This window comes from Lynx canadensis, chromosome C2 (assembly GCF_007474595.2).
Source record: "Lynx canadensis isolate LIC74 chromosome C2, mLynCan4.pri.v2, whole genome shotgun sequence".
Taxonomy (NCBI): domain Eukaryota; kingdom Metazoa; phylum Chordata; class Mammalia; order Carnivora; family Felidae; genus Lynx; species Lynx canadensis.
The window spans coordinates 115303352-115327887 of record NC_044311.2 but is presented as its reverse complement, the minus strand read 5'-3'; the positions used below and the strand labels follow the sequence as shown (position 1 = coordinate 115327887).

Here is a 24536-nt window from a genome sequence, read left to right as displayed (position 1 = left end):
CCTCAGGGTTTACTATATATTGCTTTAATTACTTACTCACAGTTTACCTTTGAATTACATTATACCATTCATATATAGTGCAAGCACATTATAGTAGCACATTCTCTATTTCTCCTCCTTCCACCCTTGAGCTAGTGTTGCCATGTATTTCACTTAGCCTTGATATGAACACGTATCAGATGTTTTAAAATTTGGCTTTGATTAGCTTACTGATCTGTTAGCATATTTAAGGTTAAAAATTATTTTATCTTAATATCATTATGTGAATCCAGGGTTCTGTTATATTCTTTCTGCCATTTAGTAGTTCTTGTAGTGTAAATCTTTTGCTAAAAATCTGTCAGATTTTGTCTGAAGAAGTGAATATTATTCACTTTATATTGAGAGAGTATATTTTATGGGTATAGAATTCTGGTGTATATATATTTATCAATTTGAGATGTATCCAATGTTTTTGCCTTAAGCTTTCTGGAAAGAATTCTGCTCTTGTTTTTTTGTTTTGTTTTGTTTGTTTCTTTCTTTTGCTTGCTTGGTGTGTCAGAGCTTATTAGGTAATTTTGGTGCCTGTTGCCTGCTATTAATTTTGCAGAAGTGTCAGTCATTACCTTTACTTCTTCAATAATGCTTCTGTTCTATTTTTCTTTCTCTCCTCCTTCTGGGACTTCAGTTACACGTTTGTTAGTTAAGTCCCATAGCTTTCAGAGGATCCATTTAGATTACTTAGAATTGTTTTCCTGTTTGTTTTTGAGTTTAAGTATTAACTTCAAGTGGAGAGATTTCTTTCCTTGGCTTAACTGAGTCTACTGATGAACCTGCCAAAGGCATTCTTCATTATTGTTTTCGCATTTTTATTCCTGCCATTTCTATTTGGTTCTTTCTTATCATTTTTAATCCCCTGTTGAAGTTACTCATCTGTCTCAGGTATTCTTTATCATTTTTGATAGAGCCATCAACATTTTAAAATAATTTTTAATTCTGTTTCAGAAGAAAATGCTAATGTACACATCATATCTGAGTCTGGTCCTTTTGACTGTCGTATGTGTTATCAGTGCGTGCTTTTTCTCTGCCTTTTCTTATGTATTTCAATTTATTGTTCAGTAGTGAAGAATGAAATAAATAAGTTTATGGTCAAAATGATCACAGCTTCCCATGCTAAAAATCGTTATTTGGGGGTTTGAGTTAATCTTGTTAGGAGTGGCCCGAGCTTGAAGTTTCTTGTTCTGTTTTTCTTGTTGTTCATTTCAGTGGCCATTGGAATCTTCCATAACTGCTTTATGTTGAGGGTGGGAGCTGATTTGATGGAGAGTTTTTCTCAGTGTCTGTTTCTTACTCACTCTAGGCTTTTCCTTTGCAGTGTGGCTTCCCTCTTACTTCTTACTAGATACTTGCTAGCCTTATGGCGATGGGTGTGGGTCAAGGAGTAACATCATTATCAATTTTTTGGGTGAAGACTCAGTATTAGGCAGACTGTGCTTCTTGGGTCTCATGGATGTGACCTTCTCAGTATTCCTTCCATTCTCCTAGCTGTAGTTTTGGCCTAAAATTATTTCTGCTCTTCCTTAAGAATAAAGGTTTATCTGTGTTCCATTCTTCTAGCTGCAGTGGATTTCCATCATGGGTTGCCTGAAGGCAATAGTTCTTGTTATTACACCTACTGTAGATTAATGCTTTAATTTGTAGCATATTAGAGTATAAGAATTACTGATGAAGTCTCATGTCCACTATACTTGCTTTCCTAGCCCATGCCAGCACCATGATGGTGTCATTTGGATGATTACCTGGTGAATTAAAAACAAGGCTTGAAAATTCATATGAACTCTCTTGCATATAAACATGCCTCTTACCACACACTATTACCAGCCCACACTCTACCTATTTGTGTTTTGTTGTTAACTGAATTTTTATTACTTTTGTTAGCTATATATTCCTCAGGTTCACCTTCCCTTGTAGAAAATCTCCTCTCGCTTTAGGTAATGGGCTGGTTGGTTGCCCTGTGACCTCAACCATTTTGATGAGTTAAAAAAAAAAAAAAAAAGTGTACACACATTTTAGCCAGCTCTAAGTTTTAGAGAAATACTATTTTCTGAATTTTTAAAAATAATAAATTGAGCAAAAATTGGTCATCACTGAATGGTACAGAGTAGATATCAGTGTATATCAGTAGCTGTGGTTGGCTCTAAGTTTTAGGAGAAAGCTTCTTATATCATAATTGTAAGCAGGTGTCAAGGAAAGACAAGAATGGATGGAACTAATTCTACATTATGCTTCTCACCAAAGTTATGGATAATTTATATATTGTTGCTTGGCAAGTTAGATTTCATCTAGAAAAGGCCTCTTTCCAGTGGGTAGGATCTAGAATTTTGGTGTGATGGCAGAAGCTATTTGGGAAACATAATTATACTGCTTAAGACATTAACAAAAGGGGCGCCTGGGTGGCGCAGTCGGTTAAGCGTCCGACTTCAGCCAGGTCACGATCTCGCGGTCCGGGAGTTCGAGCCCCGCGTCAGGCTCTGGGCTGATGGCTCGGAGCCGGAGCCTGTTTCCAATTCTGTGTCTCCCTCTCTCTGCCCCTCCCCCGTTCATGCTCTGTCTCTCTCTGTCCCAAAAATAAATAAACGTTGAAAAAAAAAAATTTAAAAAAAAAAAAAAAAAAAAAAAGACATTAACAAAAATGTGTTTTATGAGATATTGTTTTAGGTGGAAGTAAGTCGTTTGCCAGGCCGGGAAACAACAGAGTACAGATCTTAGATGAAGGGAGTTATGGGGAATGGCAGTAGCAAGAGCTGAAAATCAAAATACCAGATTGTCTGAGTTTTACTGCATAAATTTAATGGGGTCCTGGCCTACAAAACCAGAATTAAGGGATACATCTGGTTATAAAAACTAGGAAAGCATAGGAAGGATTAAGAGAAAATCATACTCTTATTTTTGGTACATTGGTACCCCTTACTACATGGGTTTAAAACAACAAAGTTCAGATCTTTGTTTCTGGTGATTATATATATACACACACACATATACATTATACATATATACATATATGTATACACACATATAAATACATATATACATATATGTATATACATTTATACATATAAATACAGCTTTTTTTTTCAGTTCCGGGGGAAGCACCCTATTTTAATATCCCTACCACAAACAGTTTAGATTTAAAAGAATATTAAAACCTCAGTGTGTAGGGGTTTTTGAAATGAGAGTTTCATTTGCTTCCTTTTGGAGGCTGTATTTATAATTCAATACAGTTCCTTTACAGTTGTCTTTCTGGATTATTCCCAAAGCTATTGTGAAGATACAGTACCATCCCTTGTCTTCTACTCATGAGTATAGAATTTCACTGAAATGTTCTGAACTTATCTCCAAGTAGTTTCATCAGATAAGTTTCCAGTCTATTCTTTATTTACAGTTTCTTGTCCCATATTCTCTCTTCTGAATGTTTTGTCTTTTTTTTAGAAACAAATATAATGCTGGAGCAAATATAATTGAATGGCAAGTTACTATTTCATGACTCTGATGCTTCCTTAAAAGGGGTAGGAGTGGAAAGGAGGGAGATCAAGATGGGCACATGGTACAGGTTACATTTCAAGTTTGCTTCCCAAAGTTAACTTTGCATATGATGACCCACTCTCACTACACAATGTCTGGACCAGGGGAGCCTGGGTGGTTTCAGTCAGTTGAGCATCCGACTCTTGATTTTGGCTCAGGTCATTATCTCACCATTCGTGAGTTCAAGCCCCACATCAGGCTCTATGCTGACAGTGCAGAGTCTGCTTGGGATTCTCCTCCCTATCTCTCTCTTTCTCTCTCTCTTCCTCCTCCACTTGTGCTCTCTCTCTCTCAAAATAAATAAATAAACTTAAAAAAACAATGTCTGGACCAAACTGGGTAACCAAGATCATTATGGATTCTATAAAGAAAAATAAAATACAACAAATAACGTTAACATGTGAAACATTTTAAATGTAATGTCTTAGTTCAATTTAAAATTATTGATTTTTGCTTCAAATACAGTTAAACATATACAAAATATGTAAAATATATATAGCATATGACATGTCAAATATGCATTTTAAGGTAATTTTTGCCAGAAGTTAAACGTGTAGAGTTTATTTGGCTCAAAATTAAAAGGTTTTTCTTTAGTCGGGCATACCTGTGTACTACAACTGCTAGGTAATAAGGAAATTGATATGAATGCCCGATAACTCTGTAAATTATTTTAAGGTTCATGAGACCATGAAATTTAGTCATGACCTGTTCTTCTTTTCCCTTACATTACAAAAATGAAAGCTCAACAAGAATGTGTGGCTCCCTTTTATAAATTTGAAATCTACTTGTGTTTCAGAGAGACTGCTAGCTATTTCAGGTGGGGGAATGATTGTCTGAAATCTATTTAAATGTATTTGTGATTCCAGGAACATAAATTAAATTATACATAACATATAGGCCAAACACACACACACACACACACACACACACACACACACAGGATCCACTGCTTCTTTTTAAACCTACTGTCTCTAAATAAACATGATTTTCTACTTGCTTTAGATATTTACGACTACCTTTAAAATAAAATGTTAACATTTCTCTTGCATCCAGGTTTCTTTCACAATTTGTGAGTTTACTTTTAAATGTAAATATTTGCTGATAAAGAAATAATTTAATAGCATGAGACAGTTTAATTGAATGGCCCTTACGGTCATGATACATCTAAATAGGCATTCCATCATCACACTCCACTGTCTCAGATTTATAAAGTTAGTTATTTCTCATCATCAGTAAAATATGTGGATGACACTACCTGTTTCAGAGTTGCCGTGAGGATTAAATGAATTTCTGTTATTTCCAAAACCTTTATTATTCTGATCACCATGTTGTAAAAACACACTGCTTAGAATTGAGTATAATACTTGAGTCATGGGTGATTAACAAAAATCATTAATACACACTGTTTTTTGCAATTAGATCTTGTATTAATGGTCTTAGAATATGCTAGACATTTTAAACAGGTGTCTAACATTGTTGGCTTGTTCAGCTTAGAGTAAATTAAACTTCAAACCTGAGTGAAATGCAGGTTTCAGATGATAGAGCCATATATATTCTTTACTTCCAACAACAGGTTATTTGCTAGAATTGCAGTTATACAAATTGCTATAGGGAACAATTTGTTCTCCAAATTTAATCAGGTAAAGCCGTAAACATATCAAAGTGCAGAAACTGCTGTCATTTTAATATGATTTGTTTACTATAATTTTTCATGTACATGTAAGCATAATTGGGAAATATGTCTATATTCCCTATGAACAGCAATCTGTTATCAAAATATAAGGATATACAGAGATTGTTTTTAATGCAATAGATAGTACACAAAGTTTTCTACAATTACTGGAGGTGGGGCTTATCTATAAAACTTCGCTAAAATTTTCAAACAAAATTGAGAATTTCTAGTATAAGACTAGGGAAAGAAAAAAAAACAGAAACAATAGTCGAAGTAAAAATAGACTTGCAATTCCAATTTTAAAATTTTTTACACTGTTAAAAGACAGAAAAAACAAAACAATAGGGAAATGTGATAGGGAAACATTACTGCATTCATAATGCAATTGTAGAGAGAATTCCACTAGAAAAGCCTACACATTTGTCTTATTTACCATTGTATAAATAATGTATAGTAGATTAGCATATATAGATACTAAGAATATTTAGAGAGAATATAAATAAACTAAATAAGTGAATAATGAATGGATGAATGGTGAATGGAAAGTTCCACCTATTTTGTGAAAACTTATCTTTTATAAATTTTCTAATGTTCACTTATTTGAGAAAGAGAGAGAGAGTGAGAGAAGGGGGAGGACAGAGAGAGGAAAAGAGAGAATCCCAAGCAGACTCTACACTTGAACACACAAACCACGAGGTCATGACCTGAGCCAAAATCGAGTCAGAGGCTTAACCAACTGAGCCACCCAGCCACCCCAAAAATAAATTTTTAAAATTGAGATATAACTTACGTATATTGAAATCTGAAGATCTTATGTGTATATTTAAATGAGTTCTGACGATCGTAAAATCTATATACTCATCATTTAAGACAAAGTATAGGATATTTTTGGTGCAGTACAGGGTTGCCATGACAGAGCTGCAGCAGCTCTGGGGGCAGGAGGAGGTATGCTCTGTGGTGAAGAGTCTGGGGAGAGACAAAGTCCAGAAGATACAAGGCCTCATGTTCCAGGGCAGCACCAGCTGTTGTGAGGACAGTAGGGCTTCCACTGCAGCTGATGCCCCAGTACATTGAGCATTGCCATGCGCCTCTGGTGACCAGTGCATTGGATAAGTTCCAGGACCACCTGGCCCTGTGTACCATGCATTGCAATGACGAAGCCAAAGATTCAATAGATTCAGGAAGTAAAGAGCGTCAGGTGAAATGGAAGCTGGAGAGTTGAGTGACTAAGTGTGTGGATGACCACATGTACCGCATCCCTACCATGACCGAGAATGAAGGCGTCTCGCCTGTCTATTGGGAAATAGAAGTCTTTGCAATTGGCCATCAGAGCTGACAGCAGGGATCTATTTAAAATGTGAAATAGGAGTTTTGGACTTTTAAGTGAAGTTTGATGCAGCAAGTTTGAGGCATGTGCCACTTGCCTCTGAACCCTGGTTCCTTTGTTTCAACCTTAGAAAGCGAAACCGAAAAAACTTCTGCTAAAATTTGGGTCAGACATAGCACAGGAGAGGTTTTGATGGCCTCAGTTTCACATGCTTGTCTTGGCACTAGGGATCTCCCTTGCACCAAGCCTGAGCCCTCCAAGGTACCAGATTCTCCTTAGTATATGGGCACCAACAAGCTGGCAGGTTCCTCTAAACTGCCTATAATCTGGTGGAGTGTGAGTAGAGGTGTTTCCATTTGTTGCCAACCTTCTGTTTATCAGAAGGACCTCTAAGTCAATTTCCATAAACTGTAGAACAAAATCCACAAGGTCACTAATTTAGCAAGGGAAAAAATGGTTTCTGGGTCTTTGTTTTGCTTGGTTTTGTTTTATATAGAAGATCATGAAGTTGATTAAAGATGTGGAGCTGGTAGAGGTAGTTTGGATAAGAGCTTGAACAATTCCTTGTGGATATCTGTTTCTGGCTATCAAGATGTTAATACGCATTTCTTGAAATACGCATTACATCTTTCAGCCAGGAGACCCTGTAAAAACATGAGAGGCGATGTTACACAGGTTATGGGAAACCTACCTTCCCTCTGGTTGCCATGATGGGCCCTGAGGCTAACTGCAGCAGAGCAACAGGACAATCTTGCAATAACACGCTCCCTTGAAGGGAAAGAGGGTTTTGACTACACTACATGCCAGTATCCAGGAGTAAACATTGAGGGAGAAACTGTTGCCTTCTTAAGAGAGTTATTAAGTACTAAATTTGGAAAATCCAGAATGGAATAAAAGCCTTAAACTCATTATTGCTTACTTAGCCCCCTGAAACAACAGAGCTCTCCTGAGACACTCCCTTGGCAACAAGAAGGTCAAAGGAGAAAAAGTAAGCAGCTCAGGGGTGAGCTGTGATTCCTTTAAAGGAAAAGAGGAGAAACTCCCTTGTTACCAAATGCCACTTTTGCTTGGCGCTTCTGTAGCAGTTTGCGGGCTGTCCCAGCTCTAGCACCCTATCATTTGAGAAAGACCTTCTTGTCTTTCTTGTAACTTATTACTTGAAATGACAATATAGCCTGTATTGGGTGTTTCAAAGCTGTGATATATTTCCTAGTGGTTTGGTTTTTTAAAATAAAGTTTAGTTTTTCATCCAAAAAACAAAGGGGGTATGGAATACTTCTTTCACCTCCTTACCTGTTCCATGCCCCAAAGAAAACCACTCTTATTTCTACCATCAGCAATTATCATTGCCAGGTCATGGACTTTCTATAAATAAAACCAGAAAGTGACTACTCCTTTGCTTGGCTTCTTTTGCACCTGCATTTTGGAGACAAAATAATATTTATTTGGAGATAAAATTTATTTGGAGATTTATTTGGAGATAAAATAAAAATACGTGCTTAAAAGTCTGAAATATATAGGAAACAAAATAGGATATTCTCTCTTCCCACACAATAAATAACGTGAGAGACCCTCCTCTCCTTTTGTTTCCTTTCTGCCTGATATTTGCTGGAAAAATCACCAGGGAAAAATTCTAGGAACCCTGAAGGATGGTATGGAGAGAACCCCACTTTTCATGACTTTAGACTTACGTAAACAAGGCATGTGTCTTTGTTTTGTGAAACCCTTGAGATTTTGGAGTTGTTACTGTTGTTGGCATGCCCTAATATAAGTAGAAAGTAGATGTCTTATTTACTGCCATTGTAAAAGCAAAACACAAATTAAAAATAAGAAACTTAATTCTCTCTGTTGAAAATAAGGGAAGAGACTGCCTTTCCTTAGAGCATTTACTTTGGAAAACTTGACAGTAGTGAATTCTTATCTGCCTTCTTGAAATATTTGCAAATCTTTTTAAAAGCTAAAACTGCCACTTGCTTGCTGGCTTTATGACCCAGAAATGTCTCTTTCAACAAGCAGGGAACCATCGCCTTGAAATGTAATCATCAACAAAGACAGGGCCTCAATCTTCCAATTTCTGGGGGAGAATAGGAGCCTAATTTTTGTAGCGCCTTTTGCCAAGTTGCAGAACTACCTTTTTCCAAGTTGCAGAAGATGCTGGCAAGTCTTCTTACTTGAAGACTGGTTATTGTTTCTCTTGAGAACATGTATGTAAATGGTGTTCGTCTGTGTGGCTCTTTGAACGGGTGAGAGATCTTTCTGGTTTTGCAAACTTTTAGCAAATTATCTGTGATGCACATCACATTCTGGTTTAATGCTTATGCAATAATGAAGTTGTTTTATCTCTCTTTTATCTTTGTGCAGAGGTTTTTGAGAAGATTTTGTTTTTAATTATATTTCCCCAGCAATTCTGGTAATGAAGAGAGTATGTTTGGAAGTTCCTGAACTGAGCAATGCAGCTGAAGGTCTGTGGCCACACAATAGTCAGGTAAGTGGCCATGAATTATAGAAAAGTTTCCCCTCCAGCTCTCCACTCTTTTGGAATACTAGGTAAACCACCACACTCTCAGTTCAAGATTTTACTATTGAATAGCATGGGTAATACAGGTTCTAAAACACCATTCAGATCATATTGTTGGAAAATGAAAATGCAAGAATATTGCCTCTAGCTCTTCCTCTTAAAAAGCTGATATCTTTCTGTCATATTTTGAATGGATATATAAGAATCTGGTTCTTTAATAGCATAAGAACAGTTCTTTTGATTTGGATAAATTAATGTATTTTCCGGGATTCTTGGGTTTCATCCCAAATAAATTAATTATGGGTATTTTGGGGGATATAATTCTAAGAAGAAAATGAAATATGATTTGGATAACCAGAGCAAAATATTGAAGAAAAAAAGAGAGGAAATGTGAGACTTAAAAGCACTTCCCCTTTATCAGAGCTTTCCTTCTTTCTCTACTGTTCCTGTTTTCTCCATTCTCCCTGTATCTCTTTGTCCTTCCTTGCCTCAAACTGACTCCTTGAAGAAGGTGATGATTTTTTGAACAAGCAGTTCCCTCATTAGTGGATTTCCTTGAAAAAAAAAGGAATAAGGGCACAATTTCTTGACTGGTTAATGAATCACCCGCTCAGTTTGATGACACAGGTTTGTGTATCTTATACCTTAGACCTGAGTCGTTTTCATATTTTAGTCTAGATTCCACTTTCAAGCGTCTCTTCTCATCCATGCACTCTGTAGCTAGGAAAGCAGACTTAATGGTGAGATGTAATTGGGGGATAATGGAGAATATAGTGAAAACCTATGACCCCCTGTATAACCAGTAGAATGGAGAGTAGCTACACCAGTCACTTGGAAAAAGGCAGGCAAGCAAGCTATTAAGTGGATGAATGCCAGCATGGGAAGGGAAATAAAAATGCCCCATAATTTACATTTTTCTTGTCTCAGTGCTAGAAAAACAAGCCCTTCCTATTTGGACTGACAGAAAAGCTGATAGCATTGAGTATCCAGAACTTCCATTCTTTCACATTCACTCAGTATGTGTTTTTAGGTCTGAGGTGAGTCTCTTGCAGGCAGCATAATCATGAGTCATGTTTTTTAACCCATTCTGGCACTCCTTGCCTTTTGATTGGAGCATTTAGACCATTTACATTTAAAATAATTATTGATAGGTGTGAAATTAATGTCATTTTGTTAATGTTTTATAGTTGTTTTTGTAGTTCTCTGTTTCTTTTTCTCTTGCTCTCTTTCCTTGTGATTGATGACTTTCTTAAGTATTATCCTTGGTTTTCTTTCTCTTTATTTTTTGTGTATTTATTATACGTGTTGGGTTTGTGGTTAACATAGGGTTTATCTATAGTATCCTAAGTACATAGCAATCTATATTAAGTTGATAGTCACTTCAGTTCAAAGACATTTTAAAAGAATTATTTTTTTTTACTTCCACATCCATATTGCATGTATATGTTCTCATATTTTATATATTTTTGTTCATAATTTTCTTCTAAGTATAGTCTTTTCCCTGTAAAGAAGTCCCTTTCACATTTCTTATAAGGCCTGTTTATAGGTGATAAACACTCTTAACTTCTGTTTGTGAAACTTTTTATCTATCAATTCTGAGTAGTTAACACATTATCAGCAGAATATTCTTGATTGTAGGTTTTTTCCTACCAGAACTTTGAGTAAATCATGCCATTCCCTTCTGGCCTGCAAAGATTCTGCTGAAACATCAGCTGATATCTGTATGGAATTTCCCTTACATAACTTCTTTTTCTCTCTTGCTCCTTCCAAAATTCTCTCTTTATCTTTAATCTTTGACATTTTACTTATTATGTGTGGTGTGGACCTCCTTGGGTTCATCTTATTTGGATATCTCTGTGCTACCTGAACCTGGATATCAGTTTCCTTTCCCAGATTAGGAAAGTCTTCAGTTATTTCTTTAATAGGTTTTCTCCCTCTTTTTATCTTCTTCTGGGACCCCTATAACATGAATGTTTGTTTGCATGAGGTTCTCCAAAAAGGACTTTAACCTATCCTCATTTTTTAAAATGTTTTTAATGTTTATTTATTTTTGAGAGAGAGAGAGTGCACAGGGGAGGAGCAGAGAGAAAGGGAGACACAGAATCCGAAGCAGGCTCCAGTCTCTGAGCAGTCAGCACAGAGCCCGATGTGGGGCTTGAACTCACAAACCACTAGATCATGACCTGATCTGAACGGGACTGAGCTACCCAGGTACCCAACTTATCCTCATTTTTTAAAATCCATTGTTCTTTTTGCTGTTAATCTTGGGTGCTTTCCATCACCCTGTCTTCTAGACAGTCAACCCATTCATCTGCATCCATTAACCTCTTATTTATTCCCTCTAATGTATTTTTGATTTCAGTTATTGTACTCTTCAACTCTGATTTGTTCTTATCTATATTTGTATCTCTTATTGAAGTTCTAAGTCCATCCACTTTTTTCTCCAGTCTGATGGGCATCTTTATGATCACCACTTGAAAGTCTTTATCAGGTATATTGTTTATCTCTGTTTCATTTAGTCCTTTTTCTGAGGTTTTGTCTTGTTGTTTCATTTGGAGCATATTCCTCTATCTCCTCACTTTGCTTGACCTCCTGTGTTTGTTTCTATGAATTAGACAGAATAGTTACCTCTCCCAAGCCTTGGGAGCGATACTGTGTATGGTCTCCTGCTTTGTAGACTGTGTGTGCCTGGTAACTGCAGCTGTCTAGTTTGAGCTGTGGCTGGCATGGACTGGGGGTCCTAGGGGATCTGTACTGGGGGCTAACTTAGTTGGATGGCCAGAGCTAAAGTGGGCATGGGTGGGGGTGGTCCTTGGGCTCTCCACACAGAGGCCACATGGCAGGACAGCTAAGGCTGAAGTGGGTACAACCCAGGGAGTACAAAGTCTCTTTGTAAAGAGGATGCCCTGGAAGTATAGCTAACGCTGAAGTGGGCATGGGCCATGGCAGTCCCTGGGCTCTCTGCGCAAAGGGCATCCTGTCAGGATGGCTGACGCTGAAAAAGGTGCAAGTTGGGGAGGTCGGGGGCTCTATGCCCAGAGAGCTGTATGCACAGAGGGCATCCTGGCAGGATAGTTGAAATTGCAGTGGGCATATGCCAGGGTGTCCCAGGGCTTTCCACACAGAGTGCACCTTGGCAGAACTGCGGAAGACAAACTGGGTGTAAGCTGGGGTGTCACAGGGTGCTCAGTACAGGAGGTGACGTGGCAGAGGAACTGGAGTTAAGGCCAGCACAGGCAGCGTATTCCAGGACGCAGGGTGGGGCAGCTCGAGCTGAGGCAAGGTGCTGACGAGGGGGGTGCCGAGACCCTGCTGCTGCTGTCCATGCCATCAAGGTCAGAGGGAACAGAATCTATGGGGCTCACCAGCCCCTCCCGCATAGAGCCCCAGCAACTCCCCCACCATTTGGCAGAGTTCTAGGGCTACTTCCTTCATATTCTAGTTGCTTTTTTTAAACCACGGATTTTTTTTTTTTCTCTGTCCCAGGGCTTCTGGGGCTTGTATGGACTAGGAGCCTGGGCTTGCTGAGGCAGCAGGCCAGCTATGGTGTCCAGACCCTATTCCTGTCTGTGCAATCAAGGTGGAGGGGGAATGTAAACTGTGGCACTTGCCAGCCCCTTCAACCCAGAGAGAATTCCATAGCTTTCCCACCATTTGTCAGGGTTTTAGAGCTGGTTCCTTTATACTCCAGTTGCTTTTTTTAAACTGTGGCTTTTTTTCCCCATGCCTCGGAGCAAACAGATCTGTTTAGAGTCACTCTGTGTTATCCTTCCCCACTGTATAGCTTGCAGCATCAGGGTGGGCATTCCCTTTGCTACCGTGACTTTATCTCTTTGCCATACTCTATGTGGTCTCTCCACCTTTTGTTGTCAGCCCTCAGTTCTTCAGGAATAATTGCTTTATAAATAGGTGTAGATTTAGTGCGTCCATGGAGGAGGCGACTTGAGGGTCTTCCTATGTCACCGTTTGGGACCAGAACCCACAATTTCAATATTATTGTGTCTCAGGAATAGGGAGACTTAAGGAAAGGGAAAGATAGGGGGAAACAAATGGTTGCTGGAACCGGCTGACAACACACATTTATTAAGTTTGCAGGCTTTGGGGTTTATGGTGCCCCCAAACAATTATAATAGTAAGATCACAGATCACCATAACAAATACAATAATACATTTGAAAGCTCATGAGAATTATCAAATATGATACAGAAACACAAAATAAGCAAATACTATTGAAAAATAATATCGATAGACTTAGTGCAGAGTTGCTGTAAACCTTCAATTTGTTTAAAAAAAAAAAAAAGAAAAGGTATCTGAAAAACACATAAAGCCAAGTGCAATAATGAGGTATGCTTGAATAGCTTACTGAATAAAAGTAAACATTGAGTCCATGTGACATGCATGTGTGTGCAAGAGTGCAGAGAACAAAAGGCCCTTCTATATGTAAAAATACCCATAATGTAAGTGGAAAGAATAATAGAATAGATATTAACGTGTTTCAATCATCAATGTAATACTGATGCACTTATACACTATCAATGATTTTAGTTACTACATATTTAGTAATGTGATTAATCTTATAAAGATTTCTTTTTATAATGAAGTCTAAGGACATTACCTTAAATCAAGTAATGGAATTTAATATCCAGAATATTACAAAATGACCTTACGGCCTTACTAGAGTGATGAACTGAAAGTGACACAACATTATTTTTATAGTACTCTTGACACATTGTGTTTAATCTGAACAAAAAGATAACGATCAAGCAAATTCAAATAGGTGAAGAGAATTAGAGGAACAAATTTCCAGTTATGCAATACATAAAGAATAGGGAAATTAGTCAATTATGTTATGATGACATTGCATGGTGACAGATGATAACTCTACTTATCACTGTGAGCATTTTGTAATGTGTATAATTATCAATTATTATGTTGTACACCTGAAACTAATATAATACTGTATGTTAAATACAATAAAAAATTGCTAAAAAATTTTTAAGTTGTGAGACATATTAAAAACATGCACATAAACCTGAGTTCTTTAAGGTGTCAATGATAGAAAAGACAAAAAAGCAAGTACATAGCTCTATTTTAAAGGAATAAAGAGAAGAGATTAAGGGCTATTCCAAAAAGATTAAGGAGGTCAAAGGAAAAAAAAAAAAATTACAAATAAATGTCATGCACGATCCTTAGTTGGATTGAAAAACAAACAATCATAATAAGGTATTAAATATATTATTGAGTCAACAGAAAAAAATAACTGGTTATTAGATAATTTTATTGTTTTAAATGAAGGTCCTTTAGCATATTATAGTTAAGTAGAAGAATGTGTTTCTTTTGAAATACATATTACATTAACTGAGTGACATCACAATGTTTATAATATTTTCCCTTTTAATCATTCATTTCCTTTGATCCCTTTTCCTGAATATTTCATTTTCTCACAACTTTTCAAATTTTCTTTTTTAAAAAAAGTATGTCATAGTATACAATACTTTATGAAGTATCCAATGTCATATTAATTTCAGATATATGACATATTGATTAAAGATTTATATATATTACTAAGTGCTTACCATGGTAAGCCTAGTCACCATCTGTCATCATATTATTATTAGTCACATTATTAAAATATTGTTGGCCATATTTCCTATATAGCACTTTCAATTCCACAATCTATTTATTTTATAATTGGAAGTTTGTACCTCTTAATGCCTTTTATCTATTGTGCTATCCCCTTCTGCAATGTCCCCTCAGGAAATCACAAACTTGATCTCTGTATTTGGGTCTGTTTTTAGATTCTTCACGTAAGTAAAATCCTATGTTGTTTGTCTTTCCCTAATTTTGTGTAGGTCCATCATGTTGCAAATGGCAAGATCTCAATAAACATAGGAATGTGTGTACCTTTTTAAATTAGTGTTTTTGTTTTCTTTGGATAAATATCCAGTAGCGGGATTACTGGATTGAATGGTAATTCTAGTTTTTTGTTTTGTTTTGTTTTGGAGAAACCCCACATTCTGAAGTAGTTGCCTCAATTTGCATTCCCAATAAAAGTGCACAGGGGTTCCTTTTTCTCCACATCTTTTTGCTAATGCTTGTTATTTCTTGTCTTTTTGCTTCTAGCCTTTCTGACAGGTGTGAGGTGATATCTCATCATTTATATCTCATCATGATATATCATCATTTCCCTGATGCTTAGTAATGTTGAGCATCTTTTCATGTGTCTGTTGTTCATCTGTGTTCCTTTGAAAAATGTCTGTTCAGGTCCTCTTCCCATTATTAAAGCAGATTTTGTGTGTTTATTTATTATTTATTTTTGGTGTTGAGTTTTATAAATTCTTTAATTTTTTTAATGTTTATTTTTGAGAGAAACAGAGCGTCAGTGGGGGAGGGGCGAGAGAGGGGGAGACACAGAATTTGAAGCAGGCTCCAGGCTCTGAGCTGTCAGCACAGAGCCTGACGTGGGGCGTGAACCAACAAACCATGAGATCATGACCTGAGCTAAAGTTGGAAGCTTAACTAACTGAGCCACCCAGGCACCTGGAGTTTATAAATTCTTTATGTGTTATATGTATGAATCCTTTGTTGTACATATCATTTGAAAATATCTACTCCCATTCAGTAGATTGCCTTTTTGTTTCATTGATTGTTACCTTCATTGTGAAAAACCTTTTTGTTGTAGCGCACTCCCAATAGTATATTTTTGCTTTTGTTTCCCTTGTTTGAGGAGATGTCTCCATGAGTATGTTGCTAAGACTGATGTCCAGTTACAAGACTGATATGTTTTTGTAAAAGTCTTATGGTTTCAGGTATCAAATTTAGGTCTTTCATTCTTTTGAGTTTATTTTTATGTATGGTATAAGAAAGCAGTCCAGACAATTTTTTTTTGCATGTAGCTATCTCGTTTTCTTTAGCACCATTTAAGGAGACTGTCTTTTACCCATGGTATATTCTTGCCACTTTTGCTGCAGATTAATTGACCATATAAGTGTGGCTTTATTTATGGGCTTGCTCTCCTGTTCGATTGATTTTTGTGCCTATATTTGTGCCAGTACAAAATGATCCTTTTTTGAATACTACAGCTTTGTAGTATAGCTTGAAACCTGAAATTTTGATGCCTCTGGCTTTGTTCTTTTTTTCTCAAGATTGCTTTGACTCTTCAAGGTGTTTTGTGGTTCCATGCAAATTTTAGGATTCTGTCTTTTAGTGCTGTGTAAAATTCCATTGGTATTTTGACACGGGTTGCATTGAATTTGTAAATTGCTTTGGGTACTGTAGACAGTTTAACAATACTATTTTTTTCCATCTGTTAGCATGGTATATCTTTCCGTTTATTTGTGTCCTCTTCAGTGTATTTCATCAATTTCATGGTTTTGAGAGTTTAGGTTTTTGACCTCAGTTAAATTTATTCTTAGGTATTTTATTCTTTTGGTGCAGTTGTAAGTGGGATTTCCTTATTTTCTGTTTCTGCTATTTCATTGTTAGTGTATAAAAATGCAACATATTTTATAATGGTAACTTTCCATCCTGAACCTTTATTTATCAGTTCCAATAGTTTTTTTGGTGGAGTTATATATATATAGTATCATGTGATCTGCAAACAGTAACACTTTTACTTCTTCCTAGTTAATTTGGATGCCTTTAATTTTTCGTTCTTGTCTGATTCCCGTGGCTACAACTTCCACTATTCTGTTGAATAATAGTGGGAAGAGTGGACATTCTTGTTCCCAATCTTAGAAAAAAAGCTTTCAGTTTTTAACCATTGAGTATGATGTTAGGTATGGGGTTTTCATATATGGCCTTTATTACGTTCAAGTATTTTTTGTCTAAATTCACTTTGTCAGAGTTCTTATCATAAATAGATGATACATTTGAACATATTTGTTAATTTATATGAACATTTTGTCAAAAAAGTTTGCATCTATTGAAATTTTTTTTACTTTTTCTCTTGTTAATTTGATGGAACATATTAATTGATTTGCAAATATTGAACCACACTTGCTTCCCTGTAATAAATCTTCTTGATCATGGTGAATGATTTTTTTAATGTATTGTTGAATAGTTTGTTAATATTATGTTGAAGATTTTGCATCTGTGTTCATCAGATATATTAGATATATTCTTGTACTGTCTTTGGTAACAGGATGCTGGTCTTGTAGTGAGAATGAATTATAAGTTTCCTTTTCCTTTCCCCTATATATTTTTATTTATATTTATGTAATCTCTATACCCCAATGTGGGTTCACACTCATGACCCTGAATCAAGAGTTGTATGATCAACCAACCAAGCCAGTCAGGCAATCCCTCTTATATTTTTTGGAATAGTTCAAGAAGAATAAGAGGTATTAATTCTTCTTTAATATTTGGTAGAATTCACTAATAAACCCATCCATTCCTGGACTTTTGTTTGTTGGGAGTTTATTACTGATACAATTTTGTTACTAGTAATCAGTCTGTTCAAATTTTCTAATTCTTCTGATTTAGTTAACAGAGATTGTGTGTTTCTGGGAATTTATCCATTTATTCTAGGTTGTCCAATATGTTGGCATATAATTTTTCATAATTATACTGTATTTTGATGTCAGTGTTATTTCTCTTTCTTCATTTGATATGTATTGAGTCCTCTCTTTGTCTTGTTTACTCTGTCTAAAGGTTTATCAATTTTGTTTATATTTTCAAAAGACCAACTCTTGGTTTCAGTAATCTTTTTTTGTCTCTTTTTCTGCTCTAATCTTTATTATTCTTCTCTCTCCTAGTTTTTGGTTTTGTTTATTCTTGTTTTTCTAGATCTTTTAGGTGTAAAGGTAGGTTGTTTGAGATTTTTCTTGTTCCTTGAGGTAGGCCTTTATTGTTGTAAGCTTCCCTCTTAGAAGTACTTTTGCTATGTCTCAAAGATTTTTGACTACTGTGTTTTCATTTTCACTTGCCTCAATGTATTTTTTTATCTGTTCTTTGATTCCTTGGTTGACCCATTGATTGTTGAGCTATCACAAGGGGTTTTTCCAGTTTTTTTTTTCCTTGTAATTGATTTTTAGTTTCATACCATTATATGGATGAAAAAGATGTTTGATACAATATCAATCCTCTTAAATTTATTGAGACTTGATTTGTGGCCCTATATGTGATCTATCCTGGAGAATGTTCCATGTGAACTTGAATATGTATTGGCCATTTTGAGGTAGAATGTTTTTATACATATCTGTTAAGTCCATGTAGTCTAATGTGTTGTTCAAAAACACTTACTGTATGATCTTTTGTCTGGATCTTCTATCCACTACTGTTATCATACTACTGTCAATTTCCCCTTATGTCTGTTAATAATTGCTTATGTATTTGGGTGCTTCTATGTTGGGTGCACAGATATTTACCATTGTTATATATCCTTTTGTTAGATTGATCCTTTTATGGTTATGTGGTCCCCTACTTTGGCTTTTATTACAGACTCTGTTTTAAAATCTACTTTTTTTCCTAATATCAGTATTGCTAGCCTGGTCTTTTTTTTAATTTTTTTTCACTTATAATTTTATGATCTGTTTTTTCATCCTTTTGCTTTCAGTTTGTGTCTTTAGGTCTTCTAAGTACAATATAAATGGGTCTTGTTTTTTTAATCCAACAAGTCACCCTAAACCTTTTTTTTTTAAGGAATTAAACTCTTTAAAAATTTTTTAAATTTATTTTGAGAGAGAGAATACCAAGCTGACAGCACAGAGCCCAATGTGGGGCTCAAACTCATGAACTGTGAGATCATGACCTAAGCCTAAATCAAGAGTCGGACGCTCAACCAACTGAGTCACCCCCACTTTGTGTCTTTTGATTGGAGCATTCAGGCCATTTACATTTACAATAATTAATAGTTATGTACTTAATTGCATTTTGTTCATAGTTTATTGTTATTTTTGCACTTCTTCTCTGTTCCTTGCACCCTTCCCTTGTGGTTTGATGGCTTTCTTTAATGCCTAAAGTCCTTTTTTTTTTTTCCTTTTTTTTATGTGTTTGGGTTTATCTATTGTAGTTTTGAAATTTGTGGTTACTAGAAGTCTTTTTTGTTAATGGTAATTTAAGTTTGAAAACATTCTAAAAATGTTAATGGTGATTTAAGTTTGAAAACATTCTAAAAATGTTAATGGTGATTTAAGTTTGAAAACATTCTAAAAATACTAATTTTTAACTCCTTCCTTCACATTTGTGTATATATTTTAGACCTTTTTATTTTACATATCACTTGACTAACATTTGCAGATGTAATTGATTTTACTACTTTTGTATTTAAACAAAAGTATACTATACTGGCTTTATAAATGATTAATCAGCACCTTTACTGTATGTTTACTTTCACCTGTGAAACAGTTTCCTTTCGTAATTTTCTGCTAGTTCTAGTCTTTTCCACTTAAAGGATTCCCTTTATTCTAAGACTGGTTGAGTGGCGATGGACTCTTTTGACTTCAGTTTGGGAAACTCATTTATTTTTCTATTCTGAATGATAATCTTATCAGGTGGTGTATTCTGGGTCATGGGTTTTATTCTGTAAGTACTTTGCAGGCCACAAGGGAGTGGCATGATATATTCAAAGTTTCTGCAAAATCAGTCAATAGCCTTCTTGGGTTTCTCTCAGGTGTAACTGTTCTCATGTGCTGCTTTTGAAAGTCTCTATCATTACTTTTTGCCAGTTTGTTTATGTGGATTTCCTTTGGGTTCATCTTGGTAGGGGCTCTCCTTGCTTCCTGGACCTAGATGTCTGTCTCCTTCCTGTTTAAATGAGTTTCCTGCCCCTTTTCTCTCTTTTTCTTTTTGGACCCCAGTAATGTGAGTTTCATATGCTCGATAATGTCACTGATTTCCCTTAATCTGCTCATTTTTAATTATTCTTTTCTCTTTTTGCTGTTCAGCTTGGTTACTTTCCATTACCCTGTTCTAATACTCTAATCTGCTATTGATTCCCCTTACTGTATATTTTATTCTAGTTATTGGATGTTTCAGCTCTGACTGGTTCTTTTAATATTTTTAAATCTTTGTTGAAGTTCTGCGTTTATCCACTCTTTTTCTTAGTTCAGTGAGTATCGTATGACCATGAATTTAAATTCTTTATCAAGCTTTTGCTATAATTTTGTCTTGTTCTTTCATTTGGGACATATTCCTCTGTCTCCTCATTTTGTTTAATTCTCTGTTTCTAGGTATTAGGTAGGTCAGCTATGTCTCCTGGTGTTGAAAGTCATACCCTTTTGTAAGAGAGTTTCTGTGGTGTCCTGTAGCACAATCCCCCTTAGTCTCCAGAATCAGACATTCCTGGCTTATTCCTGTGTGGACTGCATGTGCCCTACTATTATGGCTGAGCTGTGATTGCCTTCAGCCCAGCTGACTGCAATGAGCTGCTTTGCCTGCTGAGGGCACATTGGGCAGGGTTTGATTCCCACTTTGTTGAGCTGAGGCCGTGTGTGGTTTGGTCACCCTAGGTGTCTGCATTTAGCCTCCTGCCTCAGCTGCTGGAGGATCAAAGAGCGGGGCTTGCTTCCAGTGTGGCTAAAAGGCTTTCATGGGTGAGTATGGCCTAGATGTCTTCAGTTAGTTTCTCTGCCATAGCTGGCTGTGCCGAAAGCAAGCTATGCCCTGCAATGTACCTGAGCTAAGAGGCTGGGTTGCTGGGACTATGGATACACTAGTGTGTGAGGTTAGTTCCCCACATCCTGCAGAGGCACCAGTCCCTTCCAGGTTTGCCTGCAGGGTGTGGCAAAACAGGAACCACTTTGGAAGGACCCTGTTGATGTGGGCGGGTTGGATGTGGTGGGTCCTTAGGAGACACAGTACTTACAGGGTAGGTAGAGAGTGTTAGTGCTGGCTCCTGCAGGCATCCACCTCTCTAGTTTGGTGGAGGGAAAGAGAAATAGCACCCACCAGCACTTTTGGTCCCTGATAAATCTTCTGAAGATCCCTGCCCCTCCAGCGCCTGAAATTAGCCGATAAATCTCCTTTACATATACCTAGGTACTTTTCGAACTGCTACTTCTGTACTTGTCTTGGTGGGGTTATTTATTATGCTGGCTCTTTAAGGCAGGTGCTCAGTTTCTATTGTCCTCTGCCTCTCCCAGCTTTAAGCCCACTGATTTGTTAAGTTCCCAAAGTTAAGCCCCACAAGTTTTTACAGCTAAATGTATGGGTACTCACCTTCCCAGTGCAGGTCTCCACAGGAGTTACCTGACACTGGATCTTATCCTTTGTTTCTCCATGCTTGTGATGTCCCTCCCATTTGTGGTTAGTTCCACCAGGGATTTGGTTTCCAATCAAGTCTCTGTCCCACCTCCCCCTTCCAATGTGGTCTCCTCTCTAGGATTAATTGTGGAAGGTCTGTTCTGTCTTCGGGTCATTTTTTAGAGTTAATTGTATAGATGTAGCTGTTACCTTAATGTATCTATGGGATGAAGAGAGCTCAGGGTCTTCCTATGCTTCCATCTTCCCTAAATTCATCATCCTGTTTACAATTTCAAAAGATTTAACCAAAAAGAAGTATATACCTATAATTAGAGCTATATTTAGAAAGAAAGACGATAAAATTACTGTAGTCAATATTAAGAACAGATTCACAAAGGGAAAGGTATACAGGGGGGTGCTGATTTTAATGTTTTCCTCTTTTCTGGAAATTCTTTTTAATTTAAATCAAAAGTTGGGAAGACGATTAAACCAAAGAACAAAAAATAAGAGGCAAAGATTATAATTAAGTTTGATTATTTTCTTAACTGGGAAATGATAGAGTCCCTTGACTTATTTTTATAACCTTGGGAATTATAAAATACAGGCTATTATTTATCTTTCAGGTATGTTTGCTACAAAGTACATTTTAATTGATTTGAAATATGTATAAACTTCCAAAGGAATAAAAGTACAAGATCTATGCCCAGGTAATTGGAATATTTCTTTTAGGGTTCTTTTTAAATAAATAGTTATGTAATTAAGAAGAAAAAAATTGCTACTTACCTGAGAGTGACATCATCTTTAATCTCTATGATCTTGCCTGAATAGAGAAGTATATGTTTTATAAACTGGTATTATGAAAGAACTTGGTTTTTTCCTTTCAGTTTTTCTATTATATATTTACTCAGCTTGAATAATGCTAATGTTATTTTTGGAAAAATGAGTTGTGGGAAATTTATGGAAATAATTCAATAAAATTATGTAACTTTAATAATTTACCATAGTCTGGAAGAAAATTTATATGATTAAGATGAAATTGTCATTCATCATAGTATTATTAAGTATACATTCTTAGGGGAAAACAAACAAAATTCCACAATAAAATTTGGCTTTTTCATATGTACGTTCTCTATGCATATTAACTCATATAGGCTGTATATGTAATCTTGTTGAGTCTTATTTTTTCATTGTAAAATTAATATATTTCATCATACATTAATAAGAATTAAAAAAGAATAGTTTATTGGTCAATACATGATAGACTACAATCAATAGGTTTCTTAATGTTATAAAAGTCATGTTTTGCTTTCTTATATAAGGATTTCTAAAATATTAATGCTACTGTGTGATTATCTTCACTTTGTGTATGCAGGTATGTGTAGCTTTCATCACAAGAACAAATGGCAAACACTTTAAAATTATTCTTAGTTATTTTTTTATTCTTCCTAAGGATGAGGATATGTTCATATTAATGTATACACAATTAAAGCAGAGATTAAAATATCTTTTTAACAAAGATAGTTTGTCTCTAAATTACTACTGCTTATTAAAATAATTTGACATATCTTTGGAGACTCAATATTGTACATGATAAGTTTCATGAAGAATGTGTGAATTACTATGAAGACTGAATATATTAATCAAGAGATAAATTGCAATAACCTAAATATAAATTTGCCATTAAGAATTTGGAAAATTGGCTTAAAGTGCTTAAAAGTTGCTATACATATAAGATAATCCAAACCCAGCACAACGACGAGAGGCTGAATGTGAATTTTGGGTTGAGTAGACCTTAAATATAGTGAGGAGGGCTGTTTCTGTGAACATATTCCTTAGTGTAGTATGTGCATGTGTTGAGAGAAGCAGTACAATGCATTGGTAATTAGTAAAAGGAGGCAGTCAAAAAGATGGAATTCTAGCTATTTTTACTAAGGAATCAGTCCTACATCTAGCCAAGCAGAGTTTTGAGATCTTGATCCGAGGCACATGTAACAAATTTAAAGAGATGATCAGTTGTACCAGTGTATACACATTCTCCCTCCTGCTCCAAAATGGTTTGAGATCAAACTGCTACACAGCAGAATGGAATATATAGAGTTCAAACATAGATGTACATTAAAAATTTTATATTTAAAATATATCTAATTGAAATATACATACCTATTCTATGTGCTTATATAATGATACGTAAACATATATACATATGATTTCACTCAAACAGCAATCAAAGTGAGGTCTTAGACATTATTAGTATTTTTTTTTTAATAACCAAAACAACCTGAGGGAAACTAGGGAGAAGTACAATCGATACATAAGTAGGTATGTTTACTATGTATGTGCATGTGCACATATTTATTGTTGCTGATTATGTTATTTAGGCAGACTCCTGTTCCTTCTCTGTGACCTGACCCCCAGTGCTTATACCTCTTCTGCTCTAAGCTTCCTTTGGCATAGGAAGGTGGCCAATAAGATGTGTCAGTCATAGGGTATAGTTTCCAGAAAAGCTCCCAGTGGTGATATTACAAGGTTGGCAGTTTAGGGGAGCAGAATTTGCCTCCCTAAAATGTTTATTTAGCATAAGGATTCTTTTAGGCTGGTTACTTTTTAAGAAACTGCAAACACAGGAGAAGCTCCGAAAATCAAGTAGAAGTTACGCTTTTGCAAGAGAACATTTACATGTGTAAAGCAAATCTATTTGTAAGGGTATCTCTCACTGTGCCAAGAATATGGGGATAACTCTAAATCTTTAGAAATTTATGAATGGTGAAGACAGCAACTTAAATCTGCATTAAAAAACTTATTTTTGTTTATTGTGATTTTCTTGGTAACTGGCTCTCTACTCCCAACAACCTCTTAGGTGTCTAGCCAAAAATGATGCGATATTAAAGGTGATGGCTTTGACCATGTCAGAGGTGCTCAGTTTTTCTGGGTCTCTCTGATAGACACATACTCCTTAACTTTTGTTTTTCTCCTGCTAATCTGCCTTATATCAATCTAATTATTAGATCAAAGAACCTAGAAGGGAAGAAAGGAGAATTTTCTGCCCCTGAGGATGATAACCATGAAGGGACAAACTTCACTAATTGGATACTGCTCACTTCATGGCTGCTGGCAGCTGAGAGATTCTATGACCACTGACAAAAGCTAGCAGAAGGTGAGAATTCTTACCATGTCAGGTCTTCTGGATCTCTGCCTTCAGGGTCTGGTGGAATTGAGAGTGGTAAGAGTCCTTTTCTTTGTCTAAATTTAGATTAGCAGAAGAATATTTATGGGATTAT

At 36.0% G+C, this 24536-nt stretch overlaps 1 pseudogene; it reads left to right on the top strand.

Moving 5' to 3' along the window:
- The first annotated feature begins 6139 nt into the window (after positions 1 to 6139).
- Positions 6140 to 6537, top strand: LOC115523271 (annotated as a pseudogene).
- The last annotated feature ends 17999 nt before the right edge of the window (positions 6538 to 24536 follow it).